Source organism: Symphalangus syndactylus, chromosome 17, assembly GCF_028878055.3.
Source record: "Symphalangus syndactylus isolate Jambi chromosome 17, NHGRI_mSymSyn1-v2.1_pri, whole genome shotgun sequence".
Classification (NCBI taxonomy): domain Eukaryota; kingdom Metazoa; phylum Chordata; class Mammalia; order Primates; family Hylobatidae; genus Symphalangus; species Symphalangus syndactylus.
In genome coordinates, this window is record NC_072439.2 from 73,796,160 (window position 1) to 73,820,698 (window position 24,539).

At 40.4% G+C, this 24,539-nt stretch overlaps 1 protein-coding gene and 1 pseudogene across 6 annotated transcripts in view; one reads left to right on the plus strand and one right to left on the minus strand.

Annotated features, from left to right (window-relative positions):
• Positions 1-24,539, plus strand: part of FNDC3B (fibronectin type III domain containing 3B) — a 365,202-nt gene that overhangs the window by 110,539 nt on the left and 230,124 nt on the right. Inside the window, exon 2 of one of the 6 annotated variants that reach the window (XM_063621670.1) lies at positions 12,020-12,090. The exons of the other annotated variants lie outside the window; for them this stretch is intronic. The gene's annotated coding sequence lies outside the window, so the exon portion shown is untranslated. The remainder of the gene's footprint in view (positions 1-12,019; positions 12,091-24,539) is intronic. 6 annotated transcript variants of the gene reach the window in all.
• LOC134733268 (ubiquitin-ribosomal protein eS31 fusion protein-like) overlaps positions 2,711-24,539 on the minus strand; it is a 75,528-nt pseudogene continuing 53,699 nt past the window's right edge.

Consider the following 24,539-nt stretch of genomic DNA (forward strand, 5'->3'; position numbering starts at 1 on the left):
AGATTTCAAGAGCTTGGATTTTCTACTTGAAAGTGAGATTTTAAATTATCATTGAGACCTTTAGGTCCTACATAAATTTCTCTAAAATTTTGTAAGCATATGTTACTCTTGACTAGTAACAACAGGAAAGAAAATTAATCCAGTGTGATTTTTCTTGTTTTAATAATTGCTACTTTAAAAAACTTGTGTATACCTTTTGTACGTCGGGTGTTTTTTTTGTTGTTGTTTGTTTGTTTTGGTTGTTGTTGTTTTTTATTTGAGACAGAGTCTTGCTCTGTCACCCAGGCTGGAGTACAGCGGCATGATCTCGGCTCACTGCAACCTCCACTTCCCAGGTTCAAGCGATTCTCCAGCCTCAGCCTCTCGAGTAGCTGGGACTTCAGGTGCCCGCCACCATGCCCAGCTAATTTTTGTATTTTTAGTAGAGACAGGGTTTCACCATATTGGCCAGGCTGGTCTCGAACTCCTGACCATGTGATCCACCCGCCTTGGCCTCCAAAAGTGCTGGGATTACAGGTGTGAGCCACCACACCCAGCCATGTCGGGTGCTTTCTCTCACTGGTTGTTAATCTTGGCTGCATGTTTGAATAACTAGAGATTTTTTAAAAATACTGATGCTTGGGCCTCACCTTCAGAGATTTAGATACAATTATTGGGTCCTAGAATATTTTTAAAGATAGTATTGTCATAAGTATTTAGTTTACGTTGCCCTTCAAAAAAAATTGTGGATCTAACTTTTATGTCTAATATTTAAGGTTTTGAATTATTTGTGAATGAAAAAAACTCTAAAACATAGAGACGTGGTACCTTCTGATTTTAGGTGTACTGCCTCAGCTGAAGGATGTGTGTGTGTCTTGACTCCCCATCCCCCATGTATACACCTCTTATCCGCTGAGCTAGATGGAATGGCCTTTCTGCTTGTCTCTCATCTATGGGGAATTACACAGAGTTGTCCTTTTCCAATTGGTTTTTTAGGATTATTTGGTATCATTTTGTCAAATCTATGCCACTGGTTTTTAAATGCGTCATTTTTTTTTTATGTCTCTTCAAAAGAGAAAACACCACCGATTAAGTTGACTTCCTTTTTCAGGAGATGTGAAAATGTGAAAAAGGTACTTGGAATCAGTGAAATACACTTATAAATTTTTATTTAAAAACAGTTTGTGTGTACATAGTAGGTGTATATATTTATGGGGTACCTGAGATGTTTTGATACAGGCATGCAATGTGAAATAAGCGCATCATCGAGAATGGGGTATCCATCCCCTCAAGCGTTTATCCTTCAAGTTTCAAATGATCCATAAAATCCACTACTCTTTATTTTTCTCATCTAGATAGTAAGCTTTTAAAAAATCACAAATCTACATAGGTCTCTTTTTCTAAGTTTGTGTTTGCATGACCATTTTGTGTGTATGAAAAAATTGAGATAGCTTTCTATTCAATCTCCTTAGTTGTAGAAATATGACTAATTTGTTTAAACATCATTGCTTCTAAATATGCCCTGGAGGACTTACATACAAGTCATAATCTTGTGATATTCTTTGTTAGTTTGTCTCATTATGCCAAAAGCCTTATTTATTTTTGTGTGTGTGCGTATGTTTGCATGTTTGTGTGTACTCATGCAGACACACACACTCTATGTGTGAGTGTGTATTTGCCAGTGCTACCACTTGCGCGTGTTCTGCTTTGTCCAACCTTTTGGTAAAATCTACACTTTGGGTTTTAAATAATTTTAAGGTTTCCATTGTTCATGTGTTTGCTGTTGTAGCATTATCCTATTAAAAACTATATAACCCAGTTCAGCAATCTAAATGTGCTTTTTTATTTTGTTTTACTTTTTTTGATACGGAGTCTTGCTCTGTCGCCCAGGCTGGAGTGTAGTGGCGCAATCTCTGCTCACTGCAAGCTCCACCTCCCGGGTTCACGCCATTCTCCTGCCTCAGCCTCCCGAGTAGCTGGGACTACAGGCGCCCGCCACCACGCCCGGCTAATTTTTTGTATTTTTAGTAGAGACGGGGTTTCACCGTGTTAGGATGGTCTCGATCTTCTGACCTCGTGATCCACCCACCTTGGCCTCCCAAAGTGCTGGGATTACAAGCGTGAGCCACCGTGCCCGGCCATGTGCTTCTAACTGTATATGGAAACTATTTAGCTTTCTTTGCTTACCACCTCCCCGACTCCACTCCCCACTCCCCCAACTTCTTTTTTTTTTTTTTCCTACAGTGTTAACCAAGAGAGATATATTAACTTTGGATCTAGCCTATCTGCCTCTAGATACTTCAGTTGCATAATAACTAATTTAAATTTATTTCAGATGTACAAGAAGTATTTGAGATTTGGTAGTTTTAATTTTGGAAATGCTTTTAAAGTGTTATCCTAGATTAGTAGGTGATTTTTCTTCCATGAAAATGTATATTTATTTAAAACCTGCGGTAGCTAATTAAACTTGAAATACCCTAAGTCCTCATGTAATGTTGTGGATAGGTTCGTGGAAACTGTAAGTGAAACATATAACAGGTCCCTGAGTTGCGTTGTTTCCTTCGACGTGGATTTGTTACAGCATTGATGAGGGGAGAAACTGTTATGCGTTATTTCACTCAAAGTTGCAGCTTCCAGGAACCTGTGGATGACATTATGTGAGGGCTTACTGTATTTCTCTGGTTTTCAGTAGGTTAAAAGGTAGCAGAATCTAATGTTTTCATTCTCCCCATCAGTAGAGGAGCTGGTTGATATCCGCTTGTGGATAGTCAGTCCGCGTCTGATCACCAGGTTTAATGAATTGGCTGCTCACTTTAGAAGGGCTGTCAGGCTTCTTCATGTTCACAAATGACTGGAAATAAAAAGGAATACCTTTTACATCACCAACTCTCTAAGTACCTATATAACATTTCGGTTTGTTTTGGCTGCCAATTCCTCTTCACAAAAATCGCTGGTTTTCAGCCATAGGTGGCCTCCTGGCTCTGTGTAGTTTTCTCCCTTTTCTGGCTCACTCTTCATGCCTGTATTGCTGTAGACCCCTCTTAGAAGCCTCACCCTCCCCACTCCCCCCACTCCTTTTGCATTTGGGTTTCTGTGTATATGTATGGGGTACTTAACTCCTTCTAAGTAGTAGCTCAGTGCCTGGCAAAATTGTCAGGATCAGGATCAGACTGCCTTTGCTGTGTTTCCACGGGTGTGTTGCGTTGCTTCCTGTCCGTTCTCCATCCATTGCCCATTCTCCGTACCCTTCATGTCCTCAACTACTCCCTGTCTTCACCTCCCGTTTCCTGTTTTTTCTCCTGTTTCTGCTACTCACATTCTCCATGGGAAGGGCTTTTTTTTTTTTTTTTTTTCTTCAAACCTGGTATTTTTGGAGAGAAGGTTTTGACATTGGGGCTGTCTTTTAAGAAGCCCTTCCCCTGATAGCAGAGGGGAACGTGCACAACTTACAAAGTTTCTGAGAAAAGTCACACTTCTTCTTTTCACAGGACCCCTGTTTGAAATTTGCAACAAATGAAATGCTTAGGAATCCCAGGTGCATAGGAGCCCTGCTATTTCAGCTCTTTCCCCTTAATCATGTTGGTTTACTTGAGGACTGATTTTGGACTCACTGGGCCAGCTACATGAAATGTGGTATTGTCATTGGCTCTTTGCACAGAACAATTCATTTGCTGCTTGTCATGAGTCTCCATCCTGTGAGGTATTATGATGACATCTGGCATGCCTTCTTTGTTTACTGTGTTTACCGTATGTGTTTAGAAGGAAAAAGGCCTGTAGTGACCACTTTTCTGTGTCGGCCTCAGGGTCAGGTTTTCCGTCCTGACTCATGGGTGTCGGGACCGCTGAGATTGGTTGATGGGGTGTGCAGAATTTCCTCTGTCGGGCTTGGGAGCCAGAAAGCCACGATGAAGTTTGATTTGGCTTGTGGCAGCCTTTTCCAAATATGAATTTGGATACAGTACAGTAAGTCCTCTAAGAAAAGGAGAAGAAGAGAAAATAATAACTCTAGAGCTGGGACTATCTGGGCAACACTGAAAAACGGGGAAAGTCTCAAAGATAGTATTCTGTGTCTTCCCTGAGCTGGTGTCGCTGTGGTGCTCAGAGGCCAGCCTTTTTTTCCAAGCCGAGCGCTCCCTGCACTTGGGAGAAACCACAGAGGCGGCCTCTGTCCTGCATGTGCTGCACGCTGCCTTGCTCCAGACTGTCTTGAATGTGACCTGGCAGCCAGTGCTGTTTCCTGCTGACGTGGCCTCCCACAACGGAGCAGAACAGAGCCACCTCAGTGTGCTGAGGAAGGAGCAGGCTGGGGGCATGAATCACCAGCGGGATACGGAACAAATTAAGAGGGGAAAGTGCCTAACTGTTCAGGTTTCCTGGTAGATATACTTAAAAGACACCTTTCTTATAGGAAGGAAGGAGGAGGAAGAAAAACAGGAGTGAAGAATGCCTCAAGAGTCAAACAGTGATTTGTTTGGCCCTTGGAAGGATTTCTTATCAGCAGGAGCTACCTTCTGGGGTAAGCCCCAGTCTGTCTCAGACATCTGAGAGGATGCTTTGAGGAGGCCAGACTGGCCTGCAGTCTTCACAGCCACACTGTCGCACAGATTGGTGGCGATGTGAGCTCTTAGCCCTATCCTGCAGACAGGTAGTAAAGAAACAAAAACCTAAACCAAAAGACTAGAGTTTGTGTCTTGGTGGAAAAAGTTCCCTCAACTTGGTAGGAACTGGAGAAAAGGACTCTGAGAAACTGCTCAGGAGCAAATCCTGTCGCCTAGTTTTCCCTTCAATGCTGTCAGCTTCCCACTCAGTGCTCAATATGTGCTTGTTTCAGCCACTACTGAATAGTTTTTGAGTTTGCTTATTTGAAGACATCCAGGACAGCTCCTTGTTACTGTCTTCTAATAGGTCCCCCAAAAGTCATAGTATCAGAATTTTAGAGTGAGATGGGACTTTAATTGTAATGTGATCGAGACCATTAATGGTTTCTTCTTCTTCTTTTTTTTTTTTTTTTTGAGACAGAGTCTTGGTCTGTCGCCAGGCTGGAGTGCAATGTTGCGATCTTGGCGCACTGCAACCTCCACCTCCTGGGTTCAAGCCATTCTCCTGCCTCAGCCTCCCAAGTAGCTGGGACTACAGGTGCATGCCACCACGCCCGGCTAATTTTTGTATTCTTAGTAGAGACGGGGTTTCACCATGTTGGCCAGGATGGTCCTGACCTCGTGATCTGCCCTCCTCAGCCTCCCAAAGTGCTGGGATTATAGTCGTGAGCCACCGTGCCCAGGCTATGGTTTCTTCTAAGAAGTGATAGTAGAACTTTGTCTTCATTTACTCCCACCTGAAAGCCCACTGTACAAAACGTGCAGGTGGAGCTGACTGAGGGCAGAGAGGCCGGAGCCCAGCTGCTCATCTTTCTTTTAGTAGTGGCCCGGGAAACTCTTCCCCTGACCATTCCACACTCCTGTGTACTTAGTTGAGAAACCACTGATCAAATCTACTGCCTTAATTTTATAGGTGAGGGAATTTTACCTTTGGTAGGGTCACGGTGTTAGGTCATTATAACTTTCAAGGTGCCTGGGAATGAAAGTTTTATAACTATAATCTGTCTCCTGCTTTTGAGCCTTCGTGATCTCTCCGGGAGCTGCTGTAATGGCTTCTCACCCTGCGTGGGAACAAGTGGGGTGCTGGTGGGACAAGTCAGGGGCTGGTGATGTACTCTATATGTTTGTAGGTCAGAGAGCTGGAAACCACAGAGAACAGCCCAGGTGGTTTCATTAGTCTAGGTGTGAGGTCATTGGGGGGCGGCAGTAGGATTGGAGATGGAGGGAAGCTTTGAAAGGAAGAGCCCTTAGCATTTTAAAGTATGGTTAAGTTTTTAAGTTACAGAAACTGGATATGGAAAATTACCAAGAGGACTTAGTCGAAGATGATCCTCAAATACCCAGCCAAGGCCATAGGGAGAATGTGGAGACCGTCTGACTTAGATAGTGGAAAATCTTTCTCAGTTTTCTCTGTTTAGGCTTCAGTAAGTCCCTCTGGTGGAGGATTCTTCTTTGGAGATAGCAAAGCAGTTTGATTCCCTGATTCTCTTTACAGCTGTGGCATCCCAATCTGACTGTTGGATGAGTTTTGGTATATGGTGTAACCCTTAGTTCCTAGTGTGTCATTTATCTACACAATTCACTTGCATTTGTTTTCTGGATTGTTCAGCCTGGATTATGGAACAGAACCAAGGCAGATTCAGGTCTATCATACTGACCTCATTCCCAGTTCAGCACTGACTTTCCTGCATAGCCTCAAGTCTAGTAGGTAGATGGACTTGGGATTACAAACAGATTTTGGAAATCATTTACATCGGCCACGTTTTCCAGTGTTTTCCCCTTTCCTGGAAGCCATTTTCTCCTGTCGCTCCCCTCTAACTCAGTCAACAGAAGCCTCTGCCCAGGGCAAACAATTTTGTAAGAAAAAAGAGCAAAATAGGAGTAAATGGAGAGGATGGGATATTAAATATGTAATAGGTCTATTTACATTTTCAGTAAAGTCACTTGATTTCCTTTGAAGAGGCTCTGATTTTCTTGAAGCATGCATTGGTGGAATTAGAAAGTTACCCACATCATTTATGGTATTTTGTTGTTACTGTTGTAGGCTGGATTTGTACTTGGCAGGGACTAGAAGGGGAGAGACAGCCTTATCTGTTAGTCCTGTTGCAGTGGCAGAAGAGCTGTATATGTCACTATATGCTTTTTTCCTCAACTCACACTGGAAAAAGAAAAAAAAATTGCCCAGAGACTCTTTTTCTAAATGTTTTTGGTAAATCTATTCTACAAATACAACTGTGAGTAGGAGGCCACGTCAGTGGGGGATGATCATTCTTTTGTTTGATGGTAATGAGATAATTTCTGCATTACAGATTTTCAGGAGGCTCTTTGTTTAAATGAAACTTCAGAGCCCTCACAAAGCCTCACAAGTCTCTTTGCCTCATTAAAAAAACTTTTTATTAATCTCATATGTTTTGCCATCATCAATTGCATAAACAAATAAAATTGCTTTGAGCAATAGAACTAAGGCTGTCATTTGTTTGGCATCCTGTCCTCTCTCCTCTTTCTCAAATATAATTTGACAAAATCGGGCTCCGAGTTGCTGTTGTTTCCACCATTAGCCATCGGCTCCAAGCGGCCGTTCACTCTGGTCTTGGATGGAGGCAAGAGGAAGTGTTGAGATTGTGCGCAGGATGTAGCCAGGCAGGTTGCTGCCTGAAGGCTGGCAGCTGCTTTCACATGGGCTGGCAGGGATGTGCAGCCAGCAAGCGACTGGCACAGGAATTTCCGTTACGTTGCAAGAAGGAACCAGGTAGGCCTGAGGGTGTCAAGTTGCTAGCCAAGATCTTGAACGTTTCTTTGTATGTATCCTTTGCTAATTGAACCTGGAAAACCTAACCATGAAAGGGATCTACAGAGAAAAGTGGCTAGTGCTGAGTTTTGAAGTTTTTTTTTCCAGTGCCTGCTCTCTAAAGCAACCAATATTTATTTGGTTAAAAAGCAGCTAATTAATCTGTTTGATCTTGATGTGGAAATGAACCGTATCAAATTCCAGGTCAAATCACTTATCCTTGTAGAATGTTTTTTTAACCTTTTGAGGTGTGTTTCATCAGATTATGGACTATCAGAAGTTTACTTGTCCTCAATATTCCTGTCTGCATGGTGACATGGCTATTGTTCTAATAATAATGCTTTTAAGTATAAACCTAATTTTGTCTACAAAAAGAAAAGTCACATTTATCAATGGACTGTGAAAAGTTGTAAGGGGACGGTGTAACTTAATTATACAAGCAGTGTCATATATGGCACTATTCTTGAAAAATGCCTTGCCATCTGGTCCCATTTATCTGAGATGAAATCTGTTATTATTTTTCTTTTTCTCTTCCTAAGTTTCACTAAGCTGCCAGCAAATATTATTTTCCTGATTTTTAACGTGAAGAAACAAAGGTCCAGATTGGCCAACTAACTTATCCAAAGTAGTGGTAGAGCCAGAATATGAACTCAAGATGGTATCAAAGCTCCTGGTATTTTTTTTTCAAACTTTTATTTTGAAATAATCATGAATTTTTAAGGAGTGGCAAAAAAATGTGCGGGTAAGTTCCATGTATCTTTCACTTAGTTTTGCCTCATGGTAACATCTTGCATGACTATATTTTAATATAAAAATCAGGAATTGACATGAGTACAGTCCACGGAACTCATTCAGATTTGTAATAATCACTACCATAATTAAAATATGGAGTGGTTCTAGCACCAAAAGGCTCTCTTGTGCTAGCCTGTTATAGCCACTCCCCTTTCTTCCTGCTATCCCTAACTCCTAGTAACCACCCATCTGTTATCCATCTCTAAATTATTTCAATAGTATCATGTAAATGAAATCTCACAGGGTATAAGTTTTTGAGATTGGCTGTTTTCTCAGCCTAATTTCTTTGAGATCCATTTGTTTCGTGTATCAATAGCTTATTTCTTATATTGCTGAGCAGGATTTCATCATATGCATGAATCAGTTTAACCTGTTGAAGGACATTTGTTAGTTCTGGCTTTGCTTGAACATGACTTTTAGTTTTTTGGGATAAATGCCTTCTGAGGTCTGAATGTTTGTGTTCCCCCAGAATGCATAGGTTAAAACTTAACCTCCAACGTGATGGTATTAAGAGGTGGGGCCTTTAGGGGCTGATTATATCATGAGGACTCAGCCTTTATTAATGGGATTAGTGCCATTATTAAAGAGACCAGAGGGACTTTGTTCACTACTTCTACCATGTGCAGACACATGGAGGGGTGCTATCTATGAGGAACGGGCTTTCACCAGACATTGAATCTGCTGGTGCCTTGATCTTGGATTTCCCAGTCTCCAGAACCATGAGCAATACATTTCTATCATTTCTAAATTACCTCGTCTATCGTAGTCTTGTTACAGCAGCCTGAATGAACTAAGACAGTACCCAAGAGTACACTGCTATATCCTATTATTATAATTGAATGTTTAGTTTTATAAGAAACTGACAAAATTTTCCAGAGTGGTTGTACCATTTTATGTTTCTATCAGCCATGTACAAGTGATCCCAATTCTCTTCATCCTTGTCAGCATTTGGTCTGATATTTTTAATGGTCACTGTGGCCTTGATTTACATTTCTTCAATGGCTAGTAATCTTGGGCATCTTTCAATGTGCTTATTTGCCTTCTGTATCTCCTCTTTGACGAAATGTCTCTTTGTTTTTCACGCATTTTCTAATAGGATTGTTTGAATTTTTTTTTTAACTGCCGCGTTTTGAGAGTTCGTTATATATTCTAGACACAAGGCCTTTTTTGAATATGTAGTTTGCAAATACTTTCTTGTCTTTCCCTCCTTTAACAGGTTCTTCCACAGGGAAAAAGTTTTTCATTTTGATGACATCCAATTTGACAATTTTTCCTCTTATGCCTTTGGTGTGAAGTCCAAAGACCTTTGTCTACGCCCAGACTCCAAAGATTTTTCTCCTTTTTGTTTTCCTTACAAGTTTTATAGTTCTACATGGAAGTCTATGATTAATTGTGAGTAAATTTTTGTATAATGTGTGAGGTTTAGGTTGAACGGCTCTTCTTCTCTTTCTCCTCCTCCTTCCCTCCCCTCTTCCTCTCCCTCCTCCCTTATCTTCCTCTCCCACCTCCTCTATCAATGTCCAATTGCTCTAGCAATATTTTAGAAAAGACTGTTTCCCTCCTTTGCATCACTTTTCACCTCTGTTAGAAATCATCTGGGGCCAGGCATGGTGGCTCACACCTGTAATCCCAGCATTTGGGAGACCGAGGTGGGCAGATTACAAGGTCAGGAGTTCGAGACCAGCTTGACCAACATGGTGAAACCCCCTCTCTACTAGAAATATAAAAATTAGCTGGGCGTGGTGGCGCATGCCTGTAATCCCAGCTACTCAGGAGGCTCAGGCAGGAGAATCGCTTGAACCTGGGAGGCGGAGGTTGCAGTGAGCCAGGATCACGCCATTGCATTCCAGCCTGGGCAACAAGAGCGAAATCCTGTCTTAAAAAAAAAAAAATTATTTGGGTATATTGGTGTGTGTCTGTTTCCAGGTCCTCTGTTCCTGGCTTGGTTGAACTGTGTGATCTCTGTATCCCTCCTCCCACACCACATCGTCTTGATTACTGTAGCTACATAGTAAGTCTTAACATTGCATCCTGGTATTCTCTAAAGTGAATTTTATCTGAGATATTTAGGTAAATAAGGACCTGAGAGAGATGCTAGCTCTCCGTAAACTAGTGCCTATAACCAAGAGTTATTTAGGAGCTTCGATTCATCTCCAACTTACTCTGAGAAAATCAGTAGGAAAACCACACAGTAAATATTCAGAAAAGTGAATATGAGTTAAGTAATAATTTGGTTTGTAAGTCTAAAGTTCTGTACAGCTGTCTCTGAAGCCTGGATTGATAATGAAGTCTAGATCTCTGGGTTTGTTTGGGTTTGTTAGTAATAGCTATTGATGATCAAAAAAGCCATATGAGCAAAAGGTTTTGAGAAGAAAGTTAGGTTCTGGATTCATTTTAAAAAGTTAGCCACTCGTTTGTGTATTTTAAGAAATCTCACCTGCTGTACTGAAGTCTTATATATGTTCTTTTATCTTAAGGTAACATAGATATTACACCATTTTAGACTTAGAGAGGCGGTAGAGGTCAATTCATTTAACCATCACATTTTACAGGTAGGAAAATCAGGACCCTTTAATAAATGGGCTGGCACATCTGCAGATTGTCCTGGGTCACTGGGAAGGTGGGGGAGGCCGGCAGGGGTTGACCAGAATCAGCCTCACCAGTGGAGACTCTGTCAGCCTTCTTGCCTGGCTATAAGCCTATTTTCACTCTTTTTCATCTGGCGTGGTCCTGAAGCCAAGGGCAGCAGTGGGCATTACTACTACACAATACTACACAGTATACAAAACTATGCCTCCCTCCAGCTCCCTGGAATAGGAACCTCTGTTCATAGACCTTTGCCTGGAATTAGACTGAAATAGGCTGTGCTCACTGGGCCTTGCCTGTTGTGGATTTTGGCTTCCCACTTACAGGGGCGGAGCTGCCTCTTGTGCCTCTCAGGGACTGACTTTGCATTTCCCTTGGCTCCCTCTATGTGGCTTTGTTCCTCATTTTCATCACCAGCCTGCTACTACTGGTCCATGCTGTGGTTATGTTAACATCTTCTAGGGTTTACACCCCAACCCTAAGAAGTCATGTTAAATCTTACAGAAGAGCTGCTAACAATCAAGGGCATGAGTACTGCTTTCTGAATTTCACTAATATTGGCCAGCTCCTTTTAGAGTTGCCCTGGAACAGAGAAATTTACAGCCATCTGTAAATCAGAAATGTCAGTTTGGGCTAGGGGGCCATGATCCAATAGTGGAGCAAGATTAATAGAATAATCTATATGTATTTTAAAGTATACTAATCTATAAAGAATAGAATTAAACTTTTATTGTTGTAATATTGGCCTTTGGTTATTTTTATCAGGTTTTAAAAATAAAGATGCTACATAATAGCAAATTATTACTAAACATTTATATTGGCCACAACTGTCATAAATCCAGAGTAATGGAAGGAATTCCTATTTTTGCCTTTGGATTTTATTTTTTTGTCCCGAATTTGCCGTTGAAAGAATTTTTGTGAATTTTCCAATGTGCATAGTATATATCAAGATACAATAAATTCAAAAGAAATAAAAGAAAAAAGAAACAGCATAAGATTACCAAAAAAGGAGGGAACCAGGAGTAATTTTGAATTTTACTTTTAGAAAGTTTGTTTTTTAAAGTCTTATTTTTGTCAGTGACTATTCTTGGTATGTTATTTCTGTAATTTCTTAGTTGTGTTCATTATTAACTGTTATATAGAACTGTCATCAGAAGCAGGATTGAACCCCATTGGAAGTGTTTTAATTTCACATCTGAATTTGAGCAGACTGTTGAATATTGGTGGGATGGAATGTGAACCAACTGATCGCTTTTCCAATCCTGTTATTTTCCAGTGTGGTTTGGAAAAAAATCTCTACATATGAAGTCAAGAAAGCACAATGAAGCCTTCTGGTTAATGAATTTAGTGAGTTTCAGATTTTCCTCTCATGGAGAGTCCTGGAAAATCACTTCAGAAAAGAGTGCTGTGGGTCACTTGTAGAAGAAACTGCTTTGCATGCATATATGATTTAGAGCATTCTAAAGGCTAACATGGATTCTGGCCCAGCCTCTGATGAATAGAATCAAAACCTATTGATTACTGGACCAAGAACTGGAAACAAAGCCATTTGATACAGCTTTTAGGTTTATGACTAGTCAGTCAGATCACTCTCAGCTGCTGAATATAGAAGTTCACTGGACACATGCATGTATTTACCGAAGCCTGACAGTGTCTGAGACTGCTGTGCCTTGACTGTGGCTGTGATCACCTGTAATGCAATTTTTCATAACAGTTTTGTTGAGATATAATTCACATATCATACAATTCACCTATTTAAGCATACAGTTCAGTGGTTTCATATATTGTGCATCCATCACTACAGTCAGTTTTGGAGCATTTTCATCACCTACAAAACTCCATTCCCATTAGCAGTTACCCCTGATTCCCGTACATCCCCAGCACTAGGCCACCAGTAATGTACCTTCTATCTTTAGAGAGTTGCTTATTCTGTCTGGACATTTCAATGGAATCATATAGTATGTGGTATTTTGTGATTGTCCTCTTAGGATAATTTTTTTTTTTTTTTTTTTTTTTGGAGACAGAATCTCTCTCTGTTACCCAGGCTGGAGGGCAGTGGTGTGATCTCGGCTCACTGCAACCTCCACCTCCCAGATTCAAGCGATTTCTCCTTCCTCAGCCTCCTGAGTAGCTGGGACTACAGGCATGTGCCACCATGCCCAGCCAGTTTCTGTATTTTTAGTAGAGACGGGGCTTCACCGTGTTGGCCAGGCTGGTCTCATTCCTGACCTCAGGTGATCCATCCACTTTGGCCTCCCAAAGTGTTGGGATTATAGGCATGAGCCACTGCGCCCGGCCTCTTAGCATAATTTTTAAGAGTATTTGTAGCATGTGTCAGTTCTTCATTTTTTTATTGCCAGATAATATTCCAGCATATGGATATATCACACTTTATTAATCCATTCATCAACTGATAAACATTTGGGTTGTTTCCCCTTTTTGGCTATTAATACTGTGGCTATGAGCATTTGCGTGCAAGTTTTTGGGTGAACGTATGTTTTTATTACTCTTGGGTATATACCTAGGAGTGGAATTGCCGGGCCTTATGGTAACTGTCTTGAACCATTTGAGGAATGGCCAGACTGTTCCCAAAGCAGCTGTACCACTTTATCTTCCCACTAGCAGTGTATGAGTGTTCCCTTTTTCTTCACATTCTTGTCAACACTTGTTATTACCTGTTTTTTTTTTTTTTTTTTTGATCTGTAATACAATTTTATGTGTTTTTTAATTCCTTTGCGTTGTTAACGTTTTTCCTGCCAGGGATCGGCATTCACATACTTAAGGAAGTAGGGTATGGTTAGTCATGATATGGCTCTGAGCTGTAATGAAATTCTGTGCTAGGACCAGCTTGTCTATTTGTCTCTTACCTTGACTTCCGATCATAGCACTAACCAAACCACCATGATACCACAAAAATAATTATTTTAGAAGCTCAAATCTAATCTTTTAAATCTTGAGATGTGTCACACATACATAAGAATGCATAAAATATATGTATAAGGAATAATTGTAGCTGGGCATGGTGGTTCATGCCTGTAATTCCATCATTTTGGGAGGCTGAGGCAGGAAGATTGCTTGAAGCCAGGAGTTTGAGACCAGCCTGGGCAACAACTCTGTCTATACAAAATTTTTTAAAAAAAATTAACTGGGTATGATGGTGCACACCTGTAGTCCTAGCTACTTGGGAGGCTGAGATAAGAGGATTACTTGAGCCCAGGAGTTTGAGGCTACAGTGAGCTATGGTCGTGCCATTGCACTCCAGCCTGGGCGAAAGAGCAAGACTATATCTCATAAAAGGAAAAAAAAAAAAAGAATTATATAGCAAACACCCATATAACCCACCCACATCATAGAGTAGAAATTTACAGTTCTAAGTAACAGTTAATAATGAACATGACTGAAAATATGTTAGTAAACATTAATAATCGTTAACAAATTAAATCACTTTTTGATAATTTTCCTTTTCTTTGTATCATTTTGTTTTTCTTTATAGTTTTGCTGTATGTACAAACACACACACATGCACACACGCACGCATCCAACCCCGCTACCCCAAAGCGTGAGGTTGAAGTTGCCTGTTTTTGAACTTCACATAAATGGAACCATACTATATATGTATTCTTCAGTGACTTCTTTTGCTTAACATTTCAAAGATATTGTGGGCAGCTGTTTGTTCATTTTTTTTTTCTTTTTTGCTACTGTGTAGTTTTCTAGCTTCTGTATTCTCCTGATGAACCTTTAGGTTGGTTCTGATATTTGGGTATTCTGAGCAGGGCTGCTATGAATATTCTTGTGGATATTTCAGGTCTGTAAGAGTTTCTTCAAAATAGTTACCAAGGAGTAGAATTACTGCTTTCCTAGATAATGCCAGAGTCTTTTTAAAAATGTTGTAATGTTTTCTCCCACAGCATTACCAGCCTTTGGTACATTCAGACTTTTAGCAGTTTTGACAGTCTGTTGGTTGCTTCTGTAGCAGTATCTCATTGTGGTTTAAATTTAATCTCGCTTGAGTTTTATTATTACTTTTACATTTTTACCCAGTGCATTTGCAGTTATAGATTTTTTTATTTTCTCAAAGAAAAGTGGACATTGGGCTACCTTAAAATCATATTTGGGCTAGTGAAAATTCATTGAGATAGTAGCATTCTTTAGGTTATTCTGAGAACTTGATCACTTAGATGATGAGTACTGTCAGGTTATTTTTGATCCTATGGTTTTATCTGGCCTTATACATTTTTGTATAATAAAATTTAAAATTTATGGAATTGCTTATTTAGTTTACCAACTTGATATGCTACAAGCAATAGGTCTGTAGTTTGCTAATATTGATTCTAAGCCCAATATATAAATTGTCATTTATTTATGGTGAATTAAGTATTTATCCCTAAGAGGAATTTACAACATCTAGTTCAAAGTATTCTCAATATTAGAAAGTAATACCTATATGAGTGTGTCAGAGTGTACATGTGGGTCAAAGTGCTGAAAGATGTGGCATTTTTTGCCAGAGGAAGAAGTTTACTGAGGAAAACTCAATATTCTAAAACTTAAAAAAACTTAACAGTAACGTAAAACAAACCTTGCTTAATTTAATGAGAACAAATAAGATTATTTAAGTGTGAAGAAATGGGGTGAAAGCAGAATTTTATTTGTATGAGATTAGGAGTTGACCGAATACTCAGCATATGACTTCTATGAGAGCAAAGTTTCATAATATGTAGTGCATTCTAACTGGAGCTTTTGCTGTTTGGTTGTTTGTTTTTTAACTTAAAAGAAATAACTACAAGTAATATATCGTCCTGTCAGGTGATTTGTATACTGTGTTAGAAAGAAAAGGTAACAAATTACTGTGTTTATTTCCAGTTCCTGAATGTAGATGAATTTAAGTTTGTTATGGGGGGAAATATTTTCTATCTCATTGCAAGTATTCTATTATGGTTTTCAGTTAGCAACACGTGCTTACCTTACTCTTAAGTATTATATATTTTTCAAGATATCTTAGGAATAGTTATGGTTTTATTTGTTTGTTTGGACACAGAGGTTTACTCTGTGGCCCAGGCTGGAGTGCAGTGGCGCGATCATGGCTCACTGCAGTTTCAACCTCCTGGGCTCAAGTAATCCTCCTGCCTCAGCCTCCGGAGTAGCTGGGACTACAGGCATGCGCCACCATGGCTGAGTTTTGTATCTTTTTTAGAGATGGGATTTCACCATGTTGCCCAGTCTGGTCTCAAACTCCTGACCTCAAGCGATCCTCCCACCTCAGCCTCCCAAAGTGCTAGGATTACAGGTGTGAGCCACCACATCTAGCCAGGAATATTTATGTTCTACCTGCTATAAGAAAAGCCTACCCAAAGTCAATTCTGTATGTCAATTAACTTTTTTGTTGATGGAGAGGGAGTAGTTTCAAGGAAAAGTGAATTCAGCAGATTCTTTACTGACACTGGGAATCTAAATGGGACTGCTGAATAGCTTTCCATTTTTTTGTTTTGGTTGTGTAATTGAATATGTTTTATACCAAAATATAGTTTATTGTTCCATGAATACATTTAATAATTGCAATATCATAAACTCACTCTAGATTGAATTTTCATATTGTAGATTGAACTTTCATACTGTACTATACAGAGTAGAAGTGAGTTTTTGTTTTTAACTACATGAAATCTCACTTTTAAGGTCAATAAATTTTTCTTCTGTTTCCCACAAGTAAGATCCCATTATATAAACCATCTCAGAAGATGTCCACATTAGAGAATAATGTTTACACGTAGTTACCAAAATGAGAAACTGCCAGGCATTATTTACTTACATGACACGAATGTTCACTCTCTTGAATTTTCCTGTGATATTCATAATAATTACATTAGATTCAGAAATTCAGGAATATTTTAACATATACATGTACTAAAAAGTACCTTAGTTATCAGAAGGGAGTGTTTCATTTTGTTCTTTTAACAAATGGTTGCTTTTATTCTTTTGAGAATATTTGTTTCCTAGGTGAATGAGAACTAATCTTTTACGCATGAAGGGCCTAAAGTGCTCTGATTTATATTAATAAATATATTGACAATTTAGGAAACATGGAATCCTTTAGACCTTTCCTACTAGAGAAGAAGAGTAGTCTTGTGCAAATTTGCTTTACATTGGTGAAAAAAGTCATCATTTCAAAGCTACTCATTTCATTGGAATTGGGAGGGCCACCATCTTATAGCTGAGCTTGTGAACCTTTGATTTTTCCGGTATATATTGGACTATTTTGATCACTGCTATATGCTTCTAGTTCCTCAATCAATATCTGCCACAGAGGAGGCCCTCTAAATTTTTAGTTGAATTACTTAATGAAATGAATGAGTGATAATTCGCCTTCACAGGATTGTATGAGACCATATAAGGTGTGTAGAGCAGTTTGACCTCCCACCGTTGAAATGCTGCTTACCATTACCATCCAAAGTGATTCATTTGAGAAATGTATGTGCTCTTGTGACAGTCTCCTTGTTCCAGCCTTGCTGGAATCTAGATCCAAGAGAATCCTGTGTTCACTTTTCTCTAAAGAATAATTACGACCGTCTAAGGTAATAGCTAAAGAATCGAGACCTGTAAGAACTCTTAGCCAGGTACAGTGGCCTGTGCCTGTAGTCCCAGCTACTCAGGAGGCTAAGGTGGGAGGATTGCTTGAACCCAGGAGTTTGAGGCTGCAGTGCCCTATGATTGTGTCTGTGAATAGCCACTGCACTACAGCCTGGGCAACACAGGGAGACCTTGCCTCTGGAAAAACAAACAGCTCTTGGTAGTCTCCTAATAACCTATTCAAATAGTTCAGAATTTGGCAGGTGGGCCGGCGGGGGGTCCATTTATCTCTGTTCCTCTTCATATCTTTGCCAGAGAAGATAATTTTAAAAAAGAAAGTATTGTTGTCATTTGCTTTTCTATGAAAGAAGCACATTTAGATAGTGAAGGAAAGGTGAAAAATGTTCTTTATGCCGTTTACATTGTCTCATTTAATTATCCCAGTAGCACTGCAAGGTTGGAATAGTGACTAGCCTATTTTATAGAAAAGGAAACCAAAGCTCTTAAATATTGCGTTGTTTGTACCCTAGAATATACACTTAAGGGCCGAGTGCATTGGCTCATGCCTATAATCCAAGCACTTTGGGAGGCTGAGGCGGGCGGATCACCTGAGGTCAGGAGTTTGAGACCAGCCTGGCCAACATGGTGAAACCCCGTCTCTGTTAAAAATAAAAAAGTTAGCCGGGTATGTTGGCGCACACCTGTAGTCCTAGCTACTCGGGAGGCTGAGGCATGAGAATCGCTTGAACCCAGGAGGCAGAGGTTGCAGTGAGCCAAGACGGCACCACTGCACTCCAGCCTGGGCAATAAAACGAGACTGTCTCAAAAAGAATATAGACTCCAGGAGGGTTGCAGTTTTATTGGTTCTGCCTGGTTCACCCTTGTGTCTTCAGTATAAACCATGCTGCCCTGGCACGTGGATATCTGGTTGGTTTTACTTTTGCCTAAGATAACATCGCTAGTTAATGGAATCTACTGAGATTTACATGTAGTTTTTACGCCATCCACAGCCTATGAGCCCTTTTCATTGCAGTATTTTTGAGTTTTCTAAGGCCAGGGGTCCCCAAGCCCTGGGCCATGGATGGTACCTGTCTGTGGCGTGTTAGGAACCAGGCCGCACAGCAGGAGGTGAGTGGCAGGCAAGCGAGCATTACGACCTGAGCTGTGCCTCCTGTCAGATCAGCAGTGGCATTAGACTCTCATAGGAGCACGAACCCTATTGTGAACTGTGCATGTGAGGGGTCTAGGTTGCGTGCTCCTTATAAGAATCTAATGCCTGATAATCTGAGGTGGAACAATTTCATCCCAAAGCCCTGCCACCCCATCACATCCATGGGACAAATTGTCTTCCACAAAACCTGTCCCTGGTGCCAAAAAGGTTGGGGACCACTGTTCTGAGATCATTTCGAGTTACACCTCTCTGAAAAAGTGGGCATATTCCAGTGGCGTTTACCTAGCAGCTGTTTTAATGCAATGATGTAGGTCTTTTCTCTATACAGAACATGCTGATGCTGATGACTGTATTCTTTGGCAGCTCATAGTAAGAGCATATAATAAATCTTATGTATGCACTTTTTACCCTCATTTTTCAAATTGTTATATTTAGTCAGTGAAAGCAACTAGAAAAAAGTAAAACTGATACCAGCTGTTACACGTATTGCCATATCCCAGCATGATTTGCTCCTGTAACCCTGGTGGTCACATACAGCAGTCTGCCTTTCCTGCTCTTCTACTCATCTTATAAAAAGACTCTACCAAATTAGCCCTCTTTTCTTTTATTCTGATTCCTGCTATTTTGAAGTTGTGGGAACCAGAGAAGGAGTTCATATTTCTCCACCATTCTATGGCACCTTTGCCCTAGTAGGATGGAGTAGAACTGAGCTGACATGTCAGTGGTATGCTGGTGATAGCTTCTATCGCATGCGAGAACCGATGGTTAAATTTTCAGACATTCTATGAGCAGTTGTTAAACATAGTCATTGTTAAATGTTAAAATATACAAGCTTACAAGTTAAATTATATTTAATAACTGATAATATATACTCATCACTTCCTGTTATTTCAAGTGTTGCTATAGATCTATGCTTTTAAAGTTTCTATCATGTCTGTGTGATGGAAATACTGTGCTGCTGTGTATCTTTTTCTTTTACTTTTTTTTTTTTTTTTTTTAAGATGGAGTCTCTGTCATCCAGGCTGGAGTGCAGTGGCGCAATCTCGGCTCACTGCAGCCTCCTCTTCCTGGGTTCAAGTGATTCTCCTGCCTCAGCCTCCCGAGTACCTGGGACTACAGGCGCCCGCCACCACTCCCGGCTAATTTTTGTATTTTTACTAGAGACGGGGTTTCACTATGTTGGCCAGGCGGATCTTGAACACCTGACTTCAGATAATCTGCCTGCCTCGGCCTCCCAAAGTGCTGGGATTACAGGCATGAGCCACAGTGCCCGGCCTGTGTATCTTTTTCTAATTCTGCATTCAGTGATGTTGTGTTGTTGGGTTGAAATTGGCCATGGTGGGAATTTTTATACCAAGGAAACTGGTAAACATTACAATCCAGGTCTCTGTCCCCCACTCTGTTTTTCCCGGTAGAGCTGGTTGCTATTTACCATGACATGCCCACTGGGATACCTAGAAATAGGGAGGCGATTGAATACTGCCATCTTTTGTGTTGTTGGGTTATCTCTATATTTAACCGTAGCTGAGAGGAAGAAAGAGCTAGGAGACGGGGAGACAACAGTGAGGAAGAATTGAGGCACAGAGGAAGGCCATAGTATAGAAGTAAATTGAACTCTCATAATGTTTATGGTGAAACTACCGAATTATAAGATAGTTGGTGTTTTGGGTTATTTTTAGCAAGTTTTAATTAGATAGAGCTTTATAAACCAGTGATTACCCAACACCTGTCTCTTAGCTAAAAGCCTTTTATAATAATCATTTAGCCTTTTGTGTGTAAATGTTATTGCATATAAGCAGTTCTAGAATAATTTCATAAAGTTTTAGAGTTTAGGGAGGCAGAGTGGCTTCCGAGTTAAAACTTTTGATCTTTCACTCATTTTTAGTCACCTGGTGGTAGTCTGTGTGTCTGTATAATGAATAATGGAGCATTTCATAACTTAGTCCCACTTGTAGATACTTTTACATGGGCCTCACTGTTTTTTGTTGTTTTTTTTTTTTTTTTTTTGAGACAGAGTCTCACTCTGTCGCCCAGGCTGGAGTGCAGTGGCGCAATCTCAGCTCACTGCAACCTCTGCCTCCCAGGTTCACGCCATTCTCCTGCCTCAGCCTCCGGAGTAGCTGGGACTACGTAGGCGTCCACCACCACGCCCGGCTAATTTTTTTGTATTTTTAGTAGAGACGGGGTTTCACTGTGTTAGCCAGGATGGTCTTGATCTCCTGACGTCGTGATCCGCCCGCCTCGGCCTCCCAAAGTGCTGGGATTACAGGTGCGAGCCACCATGCCCAGCCGGGCCTCACTGTTTTAAGAGCTAAGCTAGATTGCTCAAATGTTTTTCCCTCTCCTACCTTGACATAAAAGTTTTGTCTGTGTCAAGGCATTCGTATTTTCAGCCACACCCCAGAGTGCATCACTGATGTTTGAGATTCTTCACCAGCAAGCCCACATCAGCACTCAGTCATGTCTGTCCAAAAGGTGCTTTGAACCCATGGAGGATGTGGAATGCCATGTCGACCTCAGTGCCACCAGGGGCATACTCCAGCCCATCAAAGAAGCAAATGAAGGGGTTGCCTGAGCAGGGCTCCGGAATGTGCTGCAGCCTTCTGCAGAATGATCTTTGCTGAGTGAGGCCTGCCTGTAGGAGCTAACTGGTATGTTTGGTAGTGGAGGCATTGGACAGTGTAGTCAGTAACAAGATACTAAGATAAATGCAGGGGTTAAATGCTTCCTAGAGTGATGTTTTTTAAGCTGGCTAGTTTTGTTTATTGCAGGAATTAGGTAACTTTATTGGAGAGCAACCTTGAAGAGCAGTGGAGATGAGTCAGACTTCCTGGCTACTTAGCTAGTATCAAGTAATTAAAAACCACTCCATGGATGGGGCCACGCAGGCAGAAAAACCTTCTTACAGGGACTGACTTTATGATACCCACACTTTTCAAAGAGTGGGCTGCACTGAGTTGGTCTCATTGGGAAGCATGCCACCTACGAGTGAGTGAGAAAAGCTGCACAGGTGCCTAGCAGGTTGCTGTGCTCCACTCACTTCCACTGGATGAGTTACTTTGTTCTCCATTCCAAAAGCTGACTGTTCCTATTCCCGTTTAAACGGCACTTTATAAAAATTCTCATGTGTCTTTACATTTTATTCTTGCCACAAAGAAGGAAATTCATTGCTTGATTAAACTTAAAATAGGATTTTTTAAACTAAGGGAACCTAAAAGCCACTCTTGACTCCAACATATCAATTTAAGCCACTGCAGCTGCGGTTTCTGTCCTGTTCCCTGCCGTTTTACAAAGAACTGGCTTCTTACTGAGGTTTGCCATTTACCTGTCTTCTAGTGGAACTCCTGACATTCCAATCTGTTTTTTTGTATTGTTTAAATTTCATTATCTATGTTATTTAAAAGGTATATTAAAAATGTAAGCAAAGGTCTTTTCTTCCTCTCCTCTAGCTTTTATTGAAAATATAAATGTAAGCCCAGAGGGGAAAATTATTTCCTAGTTCTGTAAAGATTCCTGCAACATTTTCCTTCCAAGGAACTGGCAGTACCTCCTCTGTTACTCTTAGTTGAGTATAGAATATTTGGGATTGTGGACAGATCATATGTTTGTGTCTCTCCTTCCCCCGTGTTCCCCTTTGCCCAAGTCAACAAGCCGTGGTTGCCAGGAGGCTCTTGTTGGGCCAAAGCAGATACCAGGACTTCACCTTGCTGTGACAGTGGTTGGGGACCAGGAAGATGAGCAAGAATGAATTTGTAAGCAACTGAATTTGCAAGCAATGTATTGATCACAAATGAATTATTTCGTACATCCCTGTAGTTGTCTCCAATCTCCATTCCAATAGGATCCCTGGAGCTGATTGGGAGAGAAGAAAAAGAGATACCTGATTGGTACCCCTACTACTTGTTCCAGTAGCCAGGTGGACTTGGCATAGAATATGAAAGAGGCAAGCCACAAGTGGATTGAACTGTGGGGAATATTATAAAGAAATAGGGCTGTATATTGTTTCGACTCCTTTTGCGTGGTTGTCTTCTCCAAGCTGCCTAGATAAGTCAGCAGAAGATAAGTCAGCTCAGATGAAACATGTTTTGTAAATGTAACTTTCAGGTAATGAAACAGTACCTTCCCATTATTGAGCTCTTTTTTTAAATAGCTAGTTTTGAGTTGAAACCAAGACAATAGATATTCATTATGCAAACCTTTGAGCCACCTTTATGGTATTACTGTCTTAGTATTGCTCTAATGTTAAATGTCTTCTCTGTTTACTGTAAGATAAAACCTTTGTGTTCAGTCAGAAAATAAAGGGACTCCTTGGAGGACTTTGCCAGGGGCTGCATGAAGATATGTGGCTGAGACCTATATACAAAGGCCTTCTGTGCAGGGTCTGTGTGGCCCTACAAAAGTGGTAAGCTGAGCTGAGAGGGGAAGCCTACAGAAATGGAAGGTGGAGGTTCCTGTGTCCATTATTTCAAACTGAAGTCGCTCCTTTATTTAGAAAACAAAGCAACATGCCAGACAAGCACATAAACATTTCATGTAATTATATTAAGATAGGCTTGGAAAGTGCTGATGGAGACTTTAAAAACACCTGGTTCAAAAGCATGTATTTATCTTCTCTGAAATTAACTGGTGTTTTATGTCATTTACAGTCTAGTGTGCACACCTCTTATTTAGCAGAAAATCCCACTTCATTTTCATTTTTTCCTTGTTGTAGATGTGGCACATATTACTACTGGAAACTTTGATGCCCAGTATTTTTTCTCTATTCTTTTTATTAAAGAATGGGGTATCTTTTTAAAACTCTCTTTGCACACTGGCATGAACAGGGAACACAGTATTGGTGGAGATGGGGTTGGAGGGAGGTTTAGAGGGAGGAATTGCATTCTTTTGGCATTCCTGAGAGGAAAACAGCTGTATTAACTTTTTTTTTTTTTTTTTTTTTGGGAAGTGCAGAGGCATCTCCCCGGACTCTCAGGATTCCAGTTCTTTGCAGCTGAGCACAAACAGCATAGCATATTATTTATGCCTGGAGTCAGCGTGCATGGATGTTGCCGTTCTGATTATTAGCCAAGAGAAAACAGCTGTATACACTACTAATGAAAGGACTTTGAAATGAAAAAAAAAATCCAATAGTGGGGTTTTTCCCTATAAACACCAGATGTGTACAGGGTTTTACCCCATGTCTGCCCTATACTTTAGCACCACTGTCCTGGGACGTAAATGGAAGCCAGCATGAGAGGTGGAAGTATGGTGAAAGTAGATATGTTTGTAGCAAAATAGGTATGCTGTGGTTGACTAGAGACATTTTAAGGTTTATTATTTTAAGAGAGCAGTTGTGCCTAGCCATCATTCCATTCCTCCTCCTTCGCCTCTCATAAAAAGAAAATACTGTGTGCCTGCAAACATATGCTCTGCTATCAGCATTCAGACACCCAAACACCGAAATCATTTAGCAGCTCTTACTGCTGTCAGTAAGCAGATGATGGTGTAAGGGGTTTAGAATTTGATATGTGTTTTCTAAAGCATCTCTCAAAATAGGCATTGTCTATTTCTTGTTTGTTGCCCGTGGGAAATTTTTTGTCAAGTGTACCTGTACCTAACCCATGACTAAAACTTACGTAGATCTCAATTTCTAGATTTAAAAAGAAGAAAAAAGGGACCAAGTAAGGAACAGCTAAGTAAAGAATATCTAAGATTAAAAGTAGGAATAGCTACAATTACCTAGATTTCAATTTCTGGGTTATTTTTAGTGTGACAAAGTAAAGAGTGTCCAAAATTAAAAATCTGAGGGATAATTCAAAGATCCTTTTTTGTTGTCGTTGTTCCTGGGGGAATATGTTTCCTGGGGGAAGGAGCATATCTGACTGGTCCCAGGGAAGAAATGAAGTAGAACTGGTATTGAAGAAATATCTTTCTATGGGAATCCAGCAAAAATACTGGATTCCAAGAACTTGCCTGGGGAATTCCCAGATTCTTTAAAAACCTTACATGTGAGATAGCTTAATATAAATATATAGGTTTAGACATACTGGTTGATGTTTCAGTGCCTATTTTTATATGCATTTAT